Source organism: Oncorhynchus clarkii, chromosome 2 (genome assembly GCF_045791955.1).
Source record: "Oncorhynchus clarkii lewisi isolate Uvic-CL-2024 chromosome 2, UVic_Ocla_1.0, whole genome shotgun sequence".
Taxonomy (NCBI): Eukaryota; Metazoa; Chordata; class Actinopteri; order Salmoniformes; family Salmonidae; genus Oncorhynchus; species Oncorhynchus clarkii.
The window spans coordinates 55,756,704-55,775,586 of record NC_092148.1 but is presented as its reverse complement, the minus strand read 5'-3'; the positions used below and the strand labels follow the sequence as shown (position 1 = coordinate 55,775,586).

The 18,883-nt window shown below is 42.5% G+C and overlaps 1 pseudogene; it reads left to right on the top strand.

Moving 5' to 3' along the window:
- The window catches only part of LOC139377666 (potassium voltage-gated channel subfamily KQT member 1-like), a 253,531-nt pseudogene that overhangs the window by 126,777 nt on the left and 107,871 nt on the right, over positions 1 to 18,883 (top strand).

Genomic DNA, 18,883 nt, shown 5'->3' with positions numbered 1-18,883 from the left:
AATGTATCCTTCTTCTTTCTCTCCCTCTCGCCCTCTTTCATTCTTCTCAGTCTTCTCCTCCTCTGGGAAGTGTAAATATTGCAGTGACAGGCAGTCAGCTTCGTATCACGCTCAAATTAGGTGAACCGTTTACACAGAAATCAGCTGATCTCATATTAAACCTTTTTATGGTGAATAAATGCCATTTGTAGGGATGTCAGTGCAGTGAATGTTCTCCTTGGGGCTTCATGTCTCATAGCGGTTCCATTTGACTCACAGAACCAACATACACAGAGTGTACAAAACATTAAGAATACCTTCCTAATATTGAGTTGCACCCCCCCCCTCCGCTTTTACCCTCAGAACAGCCTCATTTTGTCAGGGCATGGACTCTAAAAGATGTCGAAAGCGTTCCACAGGGGTGCTGGCCCATGTTGACTCCAATGCCTCCAACAGTTGTGTCAAGTTGACTGGAGGTCCGTTTGGTGGAGGACCATTCTTGATACACACGGGAAACTGTTGAGCGTGAAAAACCCAGCAACACTTCAGTTCTTGACACAAACCGGTGCGCCTGGCACCTACTACCATACCCCGCTCAAAAGCGCTTAAATCTTTTGTTTTGACCATTCACCCTCTAAATGGCACACATACATAATCCATGTCCCAATTGTCTCAAGGCTTGTGTCCTCCCCTTCATCTACACTGATTGAAGTTGATTTAAGTGACATCAGTACAGGATCATGGCTTCACCTGAATTCAGCTGGTCAGTCGGTCATGGAAAGGTGTTCATAATGTTTTGTGCACTCAGTGTATATTGAGACTTTTTGTACTATGTTGTGGTACAATGAGGTAAAGTATGAGCAACATAGGATATTTGCCTTCTCATCTTAACAGTTATGTTTTGTGTGAGATTTGTAGTGCTTTCAGAAAGTATTCACATCGCTTGACTTTATCCACGTTTTGTTGTGTTACAGCCGGAATATATCAAATGTAGATTTGTTTTGTCACAGGCCTACACACAATATACCCCATGATATCAAAGTGTTTAAAAAAACAACATTTTTACAAATTAATTTAAAATGAAAATCTGAAATGTCTTGAGTTAGTAAGTGTTCAACCCCTTTGTTATGGCAAGCCTAAATAAGTTCAGGAGTAAAACATTTGCTTAACAAGTCACTTAATAAGTTGCATGGACTCACTCTGTGTGAAATAATAGTGTTTGACATCATTTTTTTTATGACTACCACATCTCTGTACCCAACAATTATCTGTAAGGTCTCTCAGTCAAGCAGTGGATTTCAAACACAGATTCAACCATAAAAACCAGGGAGGTTTTTCAATGTCTCACAAAGAAGGGCATCTATTGGTAGATGGGTAGAAAAAACAATAGACATTGAATATCTCTCTGGTAAAGTTATGAATGACATTTTATTGTATCAGTACACCCAGTCACTGTAAAGATACAGGCATCCTTCCAAACTAAGTTGCCGGAGAGGAAGGAAACTGCTCAGAGATTTCACCATCAGGCCAATGATTAAAACAGTTGTGGAGTTTAATGGCTGTGATAGGATAAAACTGAGGATGGATCAACAACATTGTAGGAACTCCACAATACTAACCTAATTGACAGTGTGAAAAGAAGGAAGCTTGTACAGCATTAAAAATATTCCAAAATATGGATCCTGTTTGCTACAAGGCAATAAAGTAATACTGCAAAAAGTGTGGCAAAGCAATTCAGTTTTCGTACTGAATACAAAGTGTTATGTTTTGGGCAAATCCAATTCAACACGTTACTGAGTACCACTCTCCATATTCAAGCATAGTGGTGGCTGCATCATGTTATGTTATGCTTGTAATCGTTAAGGACAGGCAAAATCCTAGAGGAAAACTTGGTTCAGACTGCTTTCCACCAGACACTAGGAGACATATTCACCTTTCAGCAGGACAATAACCATATATATAACCACACAATGCCAAGTTGCTTACCAAGAAGACAGTGAATGTTCCTGAGTAGCTGAGTTACAGTTTTGACCTAAATGTACTTGAAAATCTATAGCAGTTATCAACAACCAATTTGACAGAGTTTGAAGAATTTTGAAAAGATTAATGGGCAAATGTTGCACAATCCATGTGTGGAAAGCTCTTAGAGACTTGTCCAGAAAGACTCACAGGTGTAATCGCTGCCAAAGGTGCTTCTACAAAGTATTGGCTCGGGGGTGTGAATACTTATGTAAATGAGATATTTCTGTATTTCATTTTCAAACGTTTGCTAAAAATCCTAAAAACATGTTTTCCCTTTGTCATGATGTGTTGTATTGTGTGTAGATGAGTGAGATGTTTTATTAATTTAATCCATTTTGAATTCAGGCTGTAACACAACAAAATGTGGATTAAGTCAAGGGGTATGAATACTTTATGACTGCACTTTACACATAGAATCTCCCTGCTCAATACGAGAAATACAACAAAGCAAAAGTAGAATAATTTTATGCCTTAGATGAGAATGCATGCTAGCTATGAAAATGATGTGTTGGAAGTCATAATCATCACCACAGACACTGGGGGAAAGTCCCTGGACATGGGACAATACTCTTTCTGTAGTACAAACTGTATAGGTGCAACCTAGCACAGCAAAATGTAATTAGAAATACATGCAGAATTTGATCACAGTCACTGGATAATGAGATTGTGTTGTTGTTTAGATTAGGAATTTGTTTTTTGTTTTTATCAACGCTGCTCTATGAATCGGACACTGTGTTCTTGTGTTTTGGCAGCAGTTTTGTTTTCAACGTGTTCCAACACATTCTGAGGGGTACTGTTCGTTCTTTTGCCCAAATTAGATAACACGTCTCTGTCCGAGCCCAATCTCTGCATCGGGAGTTCTGCATTGTCACTGGTGTGGAAAGTTTATAAAAATCAGTTGGGGGAAAAAGTCAGTTCAGTTTGTCAGTTATTGCCTGAGGTCAAAGGTCAAGATGCATGCACATAATGCAGTGTGACACGCTCCCCTCTCAGATCTCACTTCACACAGAAACTGAAGCAAGGTCAACTTCCCCAACACAGCTCTGCTGCCCTATAGAACCCACGCTTACCATCTTTCATTTGTTCTGAGGCTGTGAACTCCCCATGTACAATCACCCGATCTCCCGGAAACAGCATGTTACGCATTGCTCTTAACCTGACCAGGTTAGACCTGGGATATGAGCCTTGATTGGCCAGTGAGCCCAGGGATGGAGGTCTGGGTTTGTCCAATGAGTCATCCTTAGAAAGGTCATGTGAAATAGATGACGGAAGACTCGTCATTGTGGATAAATGAAGGTTTACTATGCTATGCATGACAATACTATGTCAGTTATAATGCTGGGCTGCATTTCATTTCAAAGGGTTGTTTTTTTGGGTTTCATTGTGTATTTATTGGTTGGTGCTATCAAATCTCCCCTCTGGGGCGATTAATAAAGTGCTATCTTACCTGGCCCCCAGTCTTAATTCACTTTCTTGGTGGATCTGAGATGGTTGGATTGGTATTTAGTGGTGTCAGAAGGGAAGGATCTTTTCGGGATGAGATGCAGCCCTGGAGAGTTATTTGAATAAAACATTTATTAGGATCCCCATTGGCTGACACCGTAATGTCAGCTTAACTTCCTGGGGTCCAACAGAGAACTAAAAAGACATCATAATGCAGTAAATTAGTTGATAGACCAATAAGAAAGTGAGTTCCAAACCTCTGCCAATAACAGCAAGTGTTCAGTTTCTCCCTCCCCACGCAGACCACTCCCCAGTAAGGGTGCGTGGGTAAAATCACTGAAGAAGCCAAGTTAAGCCAGTAAAAAAGCCATATGACAACCTCTGTTGTGATAATTGCTTTGTTTGCTCTAAAAACCCATTCATTCATACTCCACCGTGACATACAATAAGGCTGTGACAACAAAAAGACAACAGTCACACAGTGGTGGAATCATTTCAACTACAACCACCCTTTACCTTGATGACAGCTTTGCACACTCTTGGCATTCTCTCAACCAGCTTCACCTAGAATGCTTTTCCAACAGTCTCGAAAGAGTTCCCACATATGCTGAGCACTTGTTGGCTACTTTTCCTTCACTCTGCGGTGGAATTCATCCCGAACCATGTCAATTGTGTTGAGGTCGGGTGATTGTGGAGACCAGGTCATTTGATTCAGCACTCCATCACTCTCCTTCGTGTTCAAATAGCCCTTACACAGCCTGGAGGTGTGTTAACACTTTTTTTGGTTACTATATGTTTCCATATATGTTATTCCATAGTTTTGATGTCTTCACTATTATTCTACAATGTGGAAAATAGCAAATAAAACAAAATAACTCTTGAATGAGTAGATGTGTCCAAAGTTTTGACTGGCACTGTATACAGTTGAAGTGGGAAGTTTACATACACCTTAGCCACATACATTTAAACTGTTTTTCACAATTCCTGACATTTAAATTCCTGACAGTAAAAATTCCCTGTCAGTTAGGATCACCACCATATTTTAAGGATGTGAAATGTCAGATTAATAGTCGAGAGAATGATTTATTTCTGCTTTTTTTTCTTTCATCACATTCCCAGTGGGTCAGAAGTTTACATACACTCAATTAGTATTTGGTAGCATTGCCTTTAAATTGTGGAACTTGGGTCAAACGTTTCAGGTAGCCTTCAACAAGCTTCCCACAATAAGTTGGGTGAATTCTGGCCCATTCCTCCTGACTGGTGTAACTGAGTCAGGTTTGTAGGCCTCCTTGCTCGCACACACTTTTTCAGTTCTGCCCACAAATTTTCTATAGGATTGAGGTCAGGGCTTTGTAATGGCTACTCCAATACCTTGACTTTGTTGTCCTTAAGCCGTTTTGCCTCATGATGCCATCTATCTTGTGAAGTGCACCAGTCCCTGCTGCAGCAAAGCACCCCCACAACATGATGCTGCCATCCCCGTGCTTCACGGTTGGGATGGTGTTCTTCCACTTGCAAGCGTCCCCCTTTTTCCTCCAAACATAATGATGGTCATTATGGCCAAACAGTTCTATTTTTGTTTCATCAGACCAGAGGACATTTCTCCAAAAAGTATGATCTTTGTCCCCATGTGCAGTTGCTAAACGTAGTCTGGCTTTTTTTATGGCGGTTATGCGGCAGTGGCTTCTTCCTTACTGAGCGGCCTTTCAGGTTATGTTGATGTAGGACTCATTTTACCATGGATATAGATACTTTTGTACCTGTTTCCTCCAGCATCTTCACAAGGTCCTTTGCTGCTGTTCTGGGTTTGATTTGTGCTTTTCGCACCAAAGTACGTTCATCTCTAGGACACAGAACGTGTCTCCTTCCTGAGCGGTAAGACGGCTGCGTGGTCCCATGGTGTTTATACTTGCATACTTTTCTCTGAGGTCTTGGCTGATTTCTTTAGTTTTTCCCATGATGTCAAGCAATGAGGTACTGAGTGTGAAGGTAGGCTTTGAAATGCATGCACAGGTACACCTTCAATTGCCTCAAATGATGTCAATTAGCCTATCAGAATCTTATAAAGCCATGGCATAAAGCCAAGCTGTTTAAGGGCAGAGTCAACTTAGTGTATGTAAACTTCTGACACTGGAATTGTGATACAGTGATTTATAAGTGAAATAATCTGTCTGTAAACAATTGTTGGGAAAATGACTTGTGTCATGCACAAAGTAGATGTCCTAACTGACTTGCCCAAATTATAGTTTGTTAACAAGAAATTTGTGGAGTGGTTGAAAAATGAGCTTTAATGACTCCAATGTAAGTGTATGTAAACTTCCGAGTTCAACTGTTCATCCACTGTTATGCCATGCAGCCCTGCAGTTTTCCCAGACTTAAAGGCTTTAATTGCATCAAGACTTTCCTCCTCATTTGGCCTTCACGTGAGTCTTTCTATACAGCTGTTCATTTTACATTATTAATAGAAGAAAAAAAATCCCTACAATTAGCTTCGGTTAGTGTAGAAGGAGGACACTGAAACGAAATATATACTTTCAATTTGAAAATATTGTTTGGTGAATCATGGATTACTCTGTCAATTTTAACAAGTTTCAGTAAATTATTTTTGGTAGCATTTCTATGTTGAAGTAATAAAAAAAAAATGGTGCATTTTTCCCCGTATGTGACCGACCGGCTCAAATCGGTCTTATGTAGCAAAATTTGAAAATCTGTTTTTTTTACATGGGATAAAAGTAGAGCTACAAAATGGTATATCATATTCTACAGTTGAGGAACAATGGGAAAGTAATTTTGCTTTGAAAGTTGATAAACTGGCAAACTCACTTTTGAGAAAATGGCCTTTGAATGTTTTGGTGCTACGATTGGAGAGCCCTTCTTTGTCTACACCCATTCAGCATCATTCACACCCTCTTAAACTTTAGTCCCACCTATCTTAATAGTTGATCCGAATGTACTGACAGCAGTCAAGCAACCAAGCTAACTTGCTAGCTTCTTCCAGACATCTAAGTGAGAGAGAACAGCTCACTGAACATTACTCGCCCTAGCAGAGCTGGTTAGGCTGTTATGTTATCCAGAGTGTTAGTGACTGCAACATTATCCGTTTGTAAAATCTGAGCATTTTGCGTTCAGAGCGCACAATGGATGCTCTGGCCGATGAGTAGGGTTGATCTGAACATTCTGACCTGACAACGGCAGTCAAGCACCCAAGCTAACATTGGCTAGCCTCTTGTAACTACCCATCACGAAAATCAGAAAAGCAATCAAATTAAATTGTTTACCTTTGATGAGCTTCGGATGTTTTCACTCACAAGACTCCCAGTTAGATAGCAAATGTTCCTTTTTTCCCAAAATAATATTTTTGTAGCCAAAATAACTCCGTTAGTTCTTCACGTTTGGCTGAGAATTCGACCGGAAATTGCGGTCACGACAACGCCGAAAAATATTCCAAATTAGCTCCATAATATCGACAGAAACATGGCAAACGTTGTTTATAATCAATCCTCAAGGTGTTTTTCAAATATCTATTCGATAATATATCAACTGGGACAGGTGGCTTCTTAGTAGGAAAGAGAGAAACAATGGCCCCATTTGTCTCTTACGCACAAAACACTCTGAGAGACTCCAGCTGACCACTGACGCAATGTTGACGTTCAGGCTCATTTTTCAAAATAAAAGCCTGAAACTATGTATTGTGACACTAGACACATTAGGGAAGCCATAGAAAAAGGAATCTGTTTGATATCTCATTCACTGCTCAATAGGGACGCATAGGAACGCAGAGCTTTCTAAATAAGAGTCCCTTCCTGATTGGATTTTTCTCAGGCTTTCGCCTTCAATATCAGTTCTGTTATACTCACAGACAATATTTTTACAGTTTTGGAAATTTTAGAGTGTTTTCTATCCTAAGCTGTCAATTATATGCATATTCTAGCATCTTGTCCTGACAAAATAGCCCGTTTACTTTGGGAATGTTATTTTTCCAAAAATGAATATAGTGCCCCCTAGATTCAACAGGCTAGCTTGCTAGCTACTTCCAGACACATAATGAGAGAACACCCCACTCTGACCATTTTACTCACCCTAGCAGTGCTGGTTGTGCTGTTTTCATGTTTTCCAGAGTGTTGGTTACTGTAACTGTGCTGCTGGCAACAATTTAATTATGTTTTTTTTTGCCGACGTTTACTGACACCGACCATATTCAATGGGTGTTGAGCTTTCGTAAGTTCATCAGTTATTCTGCTCTCCCTGACACACTCGCATGAGAGTGCTCTGAAATCGGAGTAGATGGCCAGACTGAATTTACGAACACATCCGAAATGGTTACTTGCATAGTGGAGTATTTTGTAAGACATGTAGCTAGCTAGCTAGCTAGATATCTAAGTAAACAATGAAGCATAAATAAACTCCTGACATTACTACCCTGCATGAATATGCAGGTAGCTAACCAACCAGGTTCAATGTTAGCTAGCTAACATTAGGCTATAGCTAGCTAAGCAAATGGTCTGAGATACGAATAACAAGGTCATACACATAACGTTAGCTAGCGAACCAGCCAGCTAATGTTAGCTTGCTAGCTAAACAATGAAGCATAACCACAACTCATGACGTTACTACATGAAATTGCAGGTAGCTAACCACCAGGTTCAATGTTTGCTAGCTAACTTTAGGCTATAGCTAGCTAAGCAAATATCTCTTTCTGTCAAAATTAGAAACATGTAATATCTGAAAATGTAGCTAGCTAACCTGTATACATAATTCATGGTTGGACACATCTCCTTTCGGATGCCATGGTTGCCCTTAGTTTGAAGATGTAATCCGGTGACAGGTGTTTTCTCCATCTCCTTAGCTATCATACTTGAATTCCACTTATTTAAAAACTCAGTCTTCCAGAAGGTGGAGAGCAACACTTATGCAGTTTTAATAAAACATTTTCAAAAAGCTGCGTTAGACAGGATTACCTAGACATACTGACCAGCTCAAATAGACAGAAGTGTGCTATATGGCAGACCAATTCAAACTCATCTCTCGGCATGTCCAGCCCACACATTATCTCAGCCAATCATGGCCAGCGGGGAGGTTGCTGCCTTTTTCTTTTGCTAAACCAACTAGGCTCATAATTTAACAATTGTATTCATGTTTGAGAAGGCATTTCTGCCAAGAAACACATTTTGATAAAAAGTTTACGCTCAAGCGGCTCTCCTGTGACGTTGTGACCCGCGACATACGCCTAGTTTCCTGAAACGGGTGACATGTTCCATCCATTTTGCATTGTTTTTTAAATAATATATTACACTTGATCTTTCATGAATATGTTCCTCCATTTCTTTTTGTTTTTCCTCTAACTTATTCTGAGCCTCTATGGTACGTTTTTTATTGCTATCTTTCTGTACTGTTAGTCCTTTTATTTGCTTTGTTTAAAATGGACTCTCTTTTTTTCATGATATCCCATTGCTTAGCCCAAAAGATCACGCAGTGCCACCCACAGAACAGAAGCAGATCAACCGCCAAAAGCATTTCCATCGCCCTCACCTCGATTTGCATTACATAATAGCTATAAAAAAAAATATTTGCCTTTCAAAAATTACATTTTTGGCAAGCAATTACTATTTTAGCAAAAAAAAAATGTAATTCATCCTATGTTATCCCTAACATCTTTCTCCCAAGCAACAGTTATTTAGTGAGACAGAGACAAACCCATTCACACCATCTCTCTCTTTTCTCTCTGTCTGTCTATCTCTGTCTCTTGCAAACCTCTGTAATTATAAATGTTAATTGTATGCTGGAGAGGAGAGGGACTGGAACACGTTGTAAAATAGGGTTCTGCCAGGACATGCAGCTCATCTGATGCTGTACATTCCCCACCTGCTCTATTATACCCTTATAACCACTGGCTGGCTGGTTATCTGGCTGGCTGGCTGTCGCTGTCTTTCGGCTGCCTGTTCATCTGACTGGCTGGTTGGTTGGCTTGTTGTCTGTCTCCCTGGCTGTCGCTGTCTTTCTGGCTGCCTGTTCATCTGACTGGCTGGTTGTCTGTCTCCCTGGCTGTTTCTGTCTTTCTGGCTGCCTGTTCATCTGACTTACTGGCTGGCCGGCTAGCTCTGTCTGTCTCTCTTTCTGGCATCCTCACTGTCTTTCTGTCACTGTCTATTTCTCACATTGTCAGAACAAATGTTATTAAGATCTCAATTTCTCCACTTTGGCTTAGTTTACTCTGAAGTTCAGTGAGAAAGTCATAGTGAAAAAAGGAGAAAGAAGGTAGAAAGAGAGGGTGAAGTGAGGTAGAGGGAGAAACAGAAAGAAAGATTTAGTTGTGTGTGAGTCAGCCTGTTCATAGTGATTTCCTCCCCGTGTTCAGTTCCAGTGAAGTGAAGTCTTGGTGTTTGGCCTGGGCTCCACCATATCCTTTACCTGTAATGGTATCCTCTCCTCTCTTTCCTCACTAGGGGATTGGAAAAGTCAGGCCAACTCATTGCAACTTCAGCTCTTTTAACTTTTGGCATACTTTCCATAGAACAGCAGTTCTCTTCCTTTCCCATTGGTCACAAAAGTTCACCCTTCTTGAATTGTTTCTTATTTTAAGCTTTTGTTTACCAGTATACTCTCTATGCATGCTGTAGTTTCTACCAATTAATATTTGGAGTTATGCACGACTCATTACTAGTCCTCCCCCTCCTCAACCCCACCCTTACCCAAACAACAGAGAGGGGGTTCCATGCCACTCTAGTGGAGCCCTTCCTAGTGCCTCAAATATGCCTCCCTCCTGTCTTCCCGTGACTCTCCTCTCGTCTCCCTCTCAGCCTAGCCTATAGAGACAGCCCTTCTGTCTATCACTGGCACCTTGTTTGGACGAGTGACCCTGCTGCTAGCCTAATTACTCTGTGGTGTGTGTGTGCGGGTATGCATGTGTGTGTGATGGATCACTTCTATTGCTGAGGGGCAGTGGGGCTCCTGACGGGGCCTAGGAGGGCCTCCTACCTTCATGCCCCCAGGGAGGAGATAAGTGCTGCATGTCAGGAGCATTTCCAGAATTTTCTTCTATCTCTCACTCCTTTTAATCTCTCGCTCTCGATCTCGCTCTCTCTCGCTGTCTCTCTCTCTCTCTCTCTCCTGTCAGGTTGACTACTCATACAAAGAAAGGCCACACCAATTTCCCTCTCGCTGTTTCCTTAGGCCCTAAGGAAACTGAGAGAGAGAAAGTGGTGTGTGACACACACACACTCACACACACACTGAAATTACAGTAACATTTTATTTAACCATGTCATATAACATTGTCACAACACTGTCATGACACATACTGTATATTTAGATGTGTTGAGACATATATAGCAATATTTTATGGCTGGTTATGACACCAGTGTCAAAGCGCACAAATCCTACCACACAAGGTAAACCATTCCATTCTACTTGTAAATAGTATGTTATATAACATTTCCAAAAAATTTCAATTTTATTACCATTGTAATTATTCACACATTGATGTCAAACATGTACTTAGCCCATGCTCTGTCGCTGATGACTGGGATTATTGCAGGAGCAGGACAAAAAACCTCCTGTGATTGATTCCAAAATATGTAAATATATAGAATCTAAGTTTGTTTGTTCACCACATTATTATTGTAGTCCTCCAGGGTTTTGCTTTAATATAGCTACATGTATATTTAACGCTACCACTAGGGGGAGACATTCAAACTGTTAGCTGCAGGCGCACACTTCATACGTTGGAAGAAGAGAAGGAGGAAGAGAAGCCCAGTGCATAATTGTCAGTTGTCAGTGTTTTCTTATTCATCCTGTTTTCAAGTTTGTAATATTTACAAGCGTGATTTCGTTTTTGAAATCTAGAGATATAGCATGTTTATCTAAACCATGATGAGTTTTCCCGTAGTCTTTATTTATAATTTAACTGTTTTGACCGAGTGGAAAAAAAGAGAGATTTTTCCCTTCATATAAGTGTAGCCAAATATGGCTAGCTGAGTTTGTATGTAAATCAATGAGACAAGATGGCGTCTCAGAAAAAAAATATTTTCGTTATTAATGTTTTCGCGTGTAATTTTAATACGATGGCTCGTATTAAGTATATTTTCATGAGTACATATGACCCACGCTAATGATAAGTATTTTATAAAGTTACTTTTTTTTATGTGTATCTAAAGGTCGCATGCTAACCGTTAACGTTAGCTAACTCAGCGCTAGGCGCTAGCTAGCCTGCCATATTTAGCTAGTTGTTATTATGGGTATGAGTTACATTTAATACACAGGCCTCTTCTAGATTTTTTTTGTACAATTATCACTATATATACAGTATATAGAGTGAATCAAATGTACTGCTGTTGCCCCAACAAGGCATGGGTGTATTTAGTTGTTTTGTACACCACCATCTTTAGTGATAGGGTAGCTAACATTAGCTTGCTAGCTACATGAACAGTGGAGAGCTAGCTTTAGCTATGTTATAAAAGGGATTGTAATGTATTTGAACTTGCCTGAAAATGTTTGCTATTCTCATAATATATTTGGTGTGAAGTTTTCAGATTTCTTTAACGGTGCCACTGCATTGTAGCATCCTCTTTTCTGATTCCTGTTCTTTGCTGAGCTATATTTTCCAGAGAAAGTAATGCATCTGTTGCATCCAGTGGTGGAGGTGAAGACCTCGAGTGAGGCTGCAAAAACAAACTTGAATAAATAATGCAATTTCGAGTTAATTCCCTTTTTTTGTTGTCGTTTTAATGAATTCTTTACAGTGATTTTTTTTTCCCCCATCGTAATGGAAAATACATTTTATGGCTCTGTCATGAAGCGTTATGACCAGCCTGTGTCACTTTACTTGGACTAAGAAAATACACTTTATGACACTGTCAAGAAGGATGATGGCCATCATAATCATGTATGCCAGGTCTATCACGTACATGCCCTTCTGTCATTTAATATGGTCAATTTCACCACATTTTATATAACATAACCATACTGTTTACAAGTAGGCACACACACACACACACACACACACACAGACACACACACACACAGACACACACACACACTGTCTCTCTCTCTCTCTCTTCTAGTGGCAGGTGTCTCCCTCTACTGATCTGGACAGAGGGAGGGAGCACATAGCGGGTAGTGAAGGGAACTTTTTAATACTGTAGGCACAGCGAGAAAGTTTGGTGTATCTCTCTTTCTTTCTTTCTTTCTTTCTTTCTTTCTTTATAACTCTTTCTATTACACACACACACACACACACACACACACACACACACACACACACACACACACACACACACACACACACACACACACACACACACACACACACACACACACCACCCTGTAGAGAAGCCAACCAGGCCTCCCCACAGCTGAAGGGGAACAAAAGGGCTGATCAGAAGAGAATAGAGTAATTAAACACAAGGCTTTAATGTCAGCCAGACCCCCATACCCCCCCTCCCCCCCCACCCATTTTACCACAAAAACAAGAATGGAAGAATAACTTCTTTCAAAGAAAGAATGGTTTTATAATCCTGCCTAGCTTCTGAAAGGAAGCCCTCAGCTCTGGAGGCACAGGGTCAGCCTCTCTCTCTGCCTTCTGGGCTTATTCCATCTCTCTCTCTCTCTCTCTCTCTCTCTCTCTCTCTCTCTCTCTCTCTCTCTCTCTCTCTCTCTCTCTCTCTCTCTCTCTCTCTCTCTCTCTCTCTCTCTCTCTCTCCCTCTCCCTCTCCCTCTCTCTGTCTCTCCCTCCCGTTGGCTGGGCCCATAGAGAGAGCTAAGTCAGGCTGAACGAATGTGGGCAAGCCTGTGACCGCACCTCCAGCAGCCCCTGGCTCCCCAAAAAGAAGGTGTCTCTAATTGTTCCTTCTAACTTCTTACACACACACACACACACACACACACAAACACAGCCACACATACACAAACACACACACACACACACACACAAACACAACCACACATACACAACCACACATACACACACACACAGTCCCCCTCTTCACATCCCCACGCTGGGCTCATGTGCTCGGATTATCATACGCCTATGAAAGAAGCAGCCAATTTAATCCCAATACAGCCGGCTATAGGAAAGACGCTTCTACTGAGCCAGGGCCTCCGCTGGAGGGGGTAATCACAGAAATGTATTTTTTTTAAAACAAGGGTCCAGTGTGGTGTTTTTCCAGGACCCCTAACTGGCAGCTATAAAGGGAGTATTTCTCTAACATGCACTAATCCTGCTAAACAGCACCAAATCCTATTAGACCATGAATTATAGCTCCTGCTTCGGCACCTCTCTCCCTAGCCTGTCCTCCACTGGAGAAACCCAATACCCCTCCCCTTCCTCGCCAACTTCTCAATCATACCCCCACACACACCAACCCACGCGCGCACATACACACTCCCCACCACATCACCAAAACCTGCACCCCGATACTGTAGCCCAGGCTGACATGGGAGGGAGGGGAGGCGTGTGACTGTGCTCCGGAGTTGAGGTCTATGTTCGTTTACTGTATATGTGTAGGTATGGAGACTTGTGCTTCTGTGTGTATGATTGTGCAATGTACATGTGTGGTGGTACATGTGGTGGTTCTCCTCCCCTCCTAATATGGCAGTGTCAGTCAGTCAGTCAGTCAGTCAGTCAGTCAGTCAGCCTTTTACCACTTATTTAAAGGGCTGTTTATGCCCAAACCAATCAGAGACATTTCCCCTTCCCCTCCTCTCTCTATGGAAGGGGTAGCTCCTGCTCTGCTCTTGTCGGCTCCTTTGTTGAATAACCTCCTTAGCTTAGGTAACCTCCAACATCACCACTTCCCTAATTAAGGAGATTTTGTGAAGCTGAGGTCAGAGCTTCTTTCTTTCTTTCACTCGCACATTTATCGAATCAAATCAAATCACCCTTAAGCGAGTTCTTGGACTGTTCTTTGACTTTCCATCATTAAATAAATAAGATAAAACTGTATTTCAAAAAATGGTTTCGCCTATTCACCTGTGGATTGGTTGCTCTTTACTGTATCTAGCCAGCCCAAGTATGCAAAGTGAAAAATCCGGTTCTGTACAAACATAATCATTTCAATGACATCCTGAATCTGTCTGTGTGCTGTTTTGCATAACTAAAGCTGTAGTAGAAGTGATTTACATGTAGTAGTAGTATTGTTTAACAGTAGCAGATCCACTATTGACATGTCCAGACATTCATAGGGAAGTAGCCTACTCTGTCACTTAGCCCTTAGGAAATAATGAGTTCAAGGAAAATTCCACCCAAAACCGACCTTTTGATATTTGTTTCATTAGTCCAGTGTTGAAATAGTCCCGGGATGTTTTTTGCTTGTCAGCACTCAAGTTTGCAAGATACAGTGTATGTAGCTTTCAAAGTACAGAAATCATCTGTGTAATGATGCCCTTCTGGGTGGAGTTTTCCTTTAACCCACACCCGGACACGAGCCGAAGTGCCTTTACTGTTTCTGTCAGCTGAACTCTGAGAGCAGGACTCAGGACCTACTGATGTCTGGAGGTCTGTAGAGGTGTGTAGCCTGCACCTGAGAACTAGACATTACTCACTAAACCCTGTCCAACAATAATTGTATTTCTGTGTGTGTTCGGGTGTGTGCGTGGGTGCGCATGTCCTTAACTTGAGGTTTTCTTCCTGGTATTGTCCAAGCACAGGGTCCAGGGTGGTCAAAGTTCAACTGTTCAACTCTGTTTGGCTCGAGCGTTCACCTCTATCAGCAACGAGGGACCCTTTTCCATTTCTCCTCTGTAATCGCACGTTGTGAAAGTGGGTTCATTAAATGTGGGTGGGGTTTTGGTCAGAATGATATACTCAGTCATTCTAGAGATGCAATTTTCTTTGTTTGGTTCTCTCTCAACCATTTAGAAATCAAACCTCAAATTGCAGTACCTTTAGAATTACACCAGGGTGGTGGAAGGATGTGTTTGTGTGTGTATACACGTGATACTAGCATGTGGTTGTGTGTGTATATTTATGTGTGTGTGGGATAGAGAGAGTGAGAAACGGAGTCCTCTACCACCCCATGCTAGTGTCAACCAGCCCTTTCCTCCGGTGAATCTAGGAGACAGAAATGTATGACAGATGTGGCAGGCTGCAGCAGGCTTCGTGCCCCACTGTTCCTCATTTCTGCTGTGGTGACATGGCACGGCACGTAAATCACGGCCTCTCCTCTCTTTGTTGTCAGCTATTAAATACACAGGCTTTCATGTGTTCACGTGCTCATTACCAGCCTGGCCGGGCCGCGCTGAGTGCAGCCTGCTATTGTCTCAAACATTGTGTGATCAAGGTCTATTGATCGGTCCTGCTTGTCTCTGACTGGGGCTGCAGACACAAAGACAACTGGAGCAGACACCACCAGAGAGAGAGAGAGAGAGCGGTCAGTAACTAACCAACAACACACATCACCAGTAACTATACACAGCAGGGTAGAGAGAGACTAGAGACAGACTCCTGCAAGCAAACAACCTCTCTGTCTCGCTGATGATTCAACAACACACCGACTGAATTTGACATGAAAGACAGTTACTGGCTCCCGGCTAATTAAACCCCTCTCATATTTCAAGTGTAAAGTGTAGAGATAATCCAGGGCCTCTTCTGATTTGATACAGAAATGTTGTGGGTGTCTGTTTTCCTCTCGCATTGATCAAAGACCCCTCCCGAAGCTGATCATCGACCACAGGCCTGTGCCTTTGCTGTGCTCTGACCATCGACCTGTAACTCTAGACTCTAAAGCCTCTTTCCCCTGACGGACTCCGTCCCCAGACGTTATTACACTGTGTGCTCCTAGGAAACACAGACAGGATATTAGACTGGCTCCAGCCAAGGAACAGCAGAGAGGCGGACTGTTGCTAAGGACTACTATGAAGTTTCTAAAGTAACCACCTGGAAAAATCAACCCAGAAAGCTTTATTAAGAGAGAAACCTCCAAGTGCCAATGGATGGCATGTGGCTATAATCTGTCCAGGATTTCAAAGGACCACACCAACTCATTTCTCCTCAACACTGTACCCAATTGAATTGACCACAGTAGCCCTGGTGAAGAATGGCGAGTCTGTGGAAGACTGTTGGCAGTCTTAAGCCTGGGTATTCACTGGAATAAACACGCGTCCCCCTTGGCCCTGAAATCATACGGCACAGGACAATCAAAACAATATTGAAGTCTGTGTGTGGGAGATGAAACGCTTGCTGACTCCAGAGGATCCCTGTGATGCATTGTGTTGTGTGGAGAAATAAAAGAGAGGAGAGGAGAGGAGAGGAGAGGAGAGGAGAGGAAGAATGAGACTAGCAGCAAGTGTTGTGAGTCATCAACCAGAGAGAGAGAGATGTGGGAAAGCTGACACTCCAAATGTGGTTGAGCGCCGCATCTGGGGCCGACTTTAAGTTGTGTAAAATATGTTATTCTTTTATCACGGTCACTTGCCAAGCATGCATGTGCATTTGGGAAACGAGGGAGGAAACAGTCCCGTGATCGAAACTGCACGTGTTTTCTGTTTCCTACATGTGTTTTCTTTCCCAATTATGTTCAATCTACAACTCGGTGCAAAAACACATCCTCCTTGCACTTGGGAAGACGGAGGAGGGGGTGCAAAAATGAAGGGAGGGGGGGGGGAAACTGCCTCAGCTTTTTGTTTGGTATTGTTCGTGTGCATTTCCTCGTATAGGCCCAGATCTGAGGGCGGAAAAAGCAGTCCCAGCAGTCTGCTTTGATCCATATGTTTTATGGCCCCTGTCAGTGTATTGTCTGTTAAGTCCTTTTGTTGTCCCTACCCTCTAATGAAGTCTTCAGACTGGGCTTGTTGACTCCACAAAGGCGGGAGGGTGTGCTTCTTCACAGAGAACCAGCTAGCCAGCTGTAGGGCTGGAACGCAGCAGTCACAACAAGTCTTGTACCCCCATACATCCCCCCAACAAAGGGCTGCTGCCTTCAGAATGGAGCCATTCATTTGCTTTGGAGCACTTCAGCAGAGAAGACCTTATCTCTCACCACAGTCACGCTCAGAGCCCGGCAAAGTGTGTCACACGCACACACTTTCTCTCTAGTTATGGGAGGATGTTTTTTTTGGGATTTGGGGCCACATTCTTTTAATCTCCATACTTGGTGACTTTGCAGACTATGTTGTGTCGTTATCTTTGAAGGGGATGGCAACTCTGTCTTCTGTCTCTCGTTTGTTCCTGTGCCCGTTTCTCATCTCTGTGCTATTGTACAAGGTGTCCCCGCTCTGACTTCCTTCAGAATGTTCTTGTTAAAGAATCCGGCGGCGTCGCTCAGCGTTAATCCGGCGTCTCTCGAGACGCACTCCAAACGCCATCCCGGGCGGCTTATCCAGCCCCCTTGATGTCAGCGATAAGGCCAAAGGGGAAGGGTCACATGTTTTAAAACACACGTGAAGGAAAAGCAGATATCTCAGCTCCGCTTTTAAGACAGACCCCCCCCCAAAAAAATATCCATATTGAATTGATTGCATTCTCTTTGATCTGTCAGCACAGCTAGTGTCAGAGAGAAGCAACAGACAGAGACACATGGGTTGTCACTGAGTGCCCATTACTACTCACGCTGCAGTCCTAGCACACAGTACCTCCAGTACAGAGACAGCATAGTACAACAATACAATAACAGTCCAGAAATATGAAACCACCGCTTGAATGTTAAACTGTAAAATGAGAGGGCACACATTCTATACACGGACCAAAAATAATCCAAACGGATCTGGAATAGACTCTGAGGGCCTATTTCCAGATCTAGCTAGCAGGTCACCACTTCCTCTACTGCTCTGTGGTCATCCTCTAGCCATGACCCCATGACCCATGGAAGTTGCCAGCAGTCGAAACGCACATAAACACCCTCCCAAGTTTTGCCCTCACACACACACACACATCAAAGTATCGTACTCACACGTACACCCAAATATGGCCGTGTCATCTCCAACAGTCACATTTGGCTCACAACAACACATATTTCTTTTTTTACCAGATCTGTGTGCATCTTGTTGTGCATTTCAGCTTAGACAGTGAAGCCAAGCGAACATCAACACATCATGCAAAGCACTTGCGTGATGGAAGAAGTGGGTCTGTACTCTTGCGGCTATAACTAGGCTACTATGTGTGCTGTTATGGTGTTTAGTTTAGTGCCGGTGGTTTTCCCATTTGTTGACACAAATGAGGCGTGTTGAGCCAGTGTGTGTGTGTGTGTGTTTATGTGTGTGTGTGCGTGTGTGCGCGTGTGTGCGCGTGTGTGCGTGTGCGTGTGCGTGTGTGTGTGTGTGTGTGTGTGTGTGTGTGTGTGTGTGTGTGTGTGACTCAGATTACACAAGATGTTTGGTTGTTCCAGATTCACAGAAGGACACAAATTCACAGTTTTAATATTGCGGCGAAACCTACAGACGAACAACAAGTTCATCAGAGTTCAACATCCGTGAGTTGTATGAGAAACTGTTTAGTTCCAGAGGATGA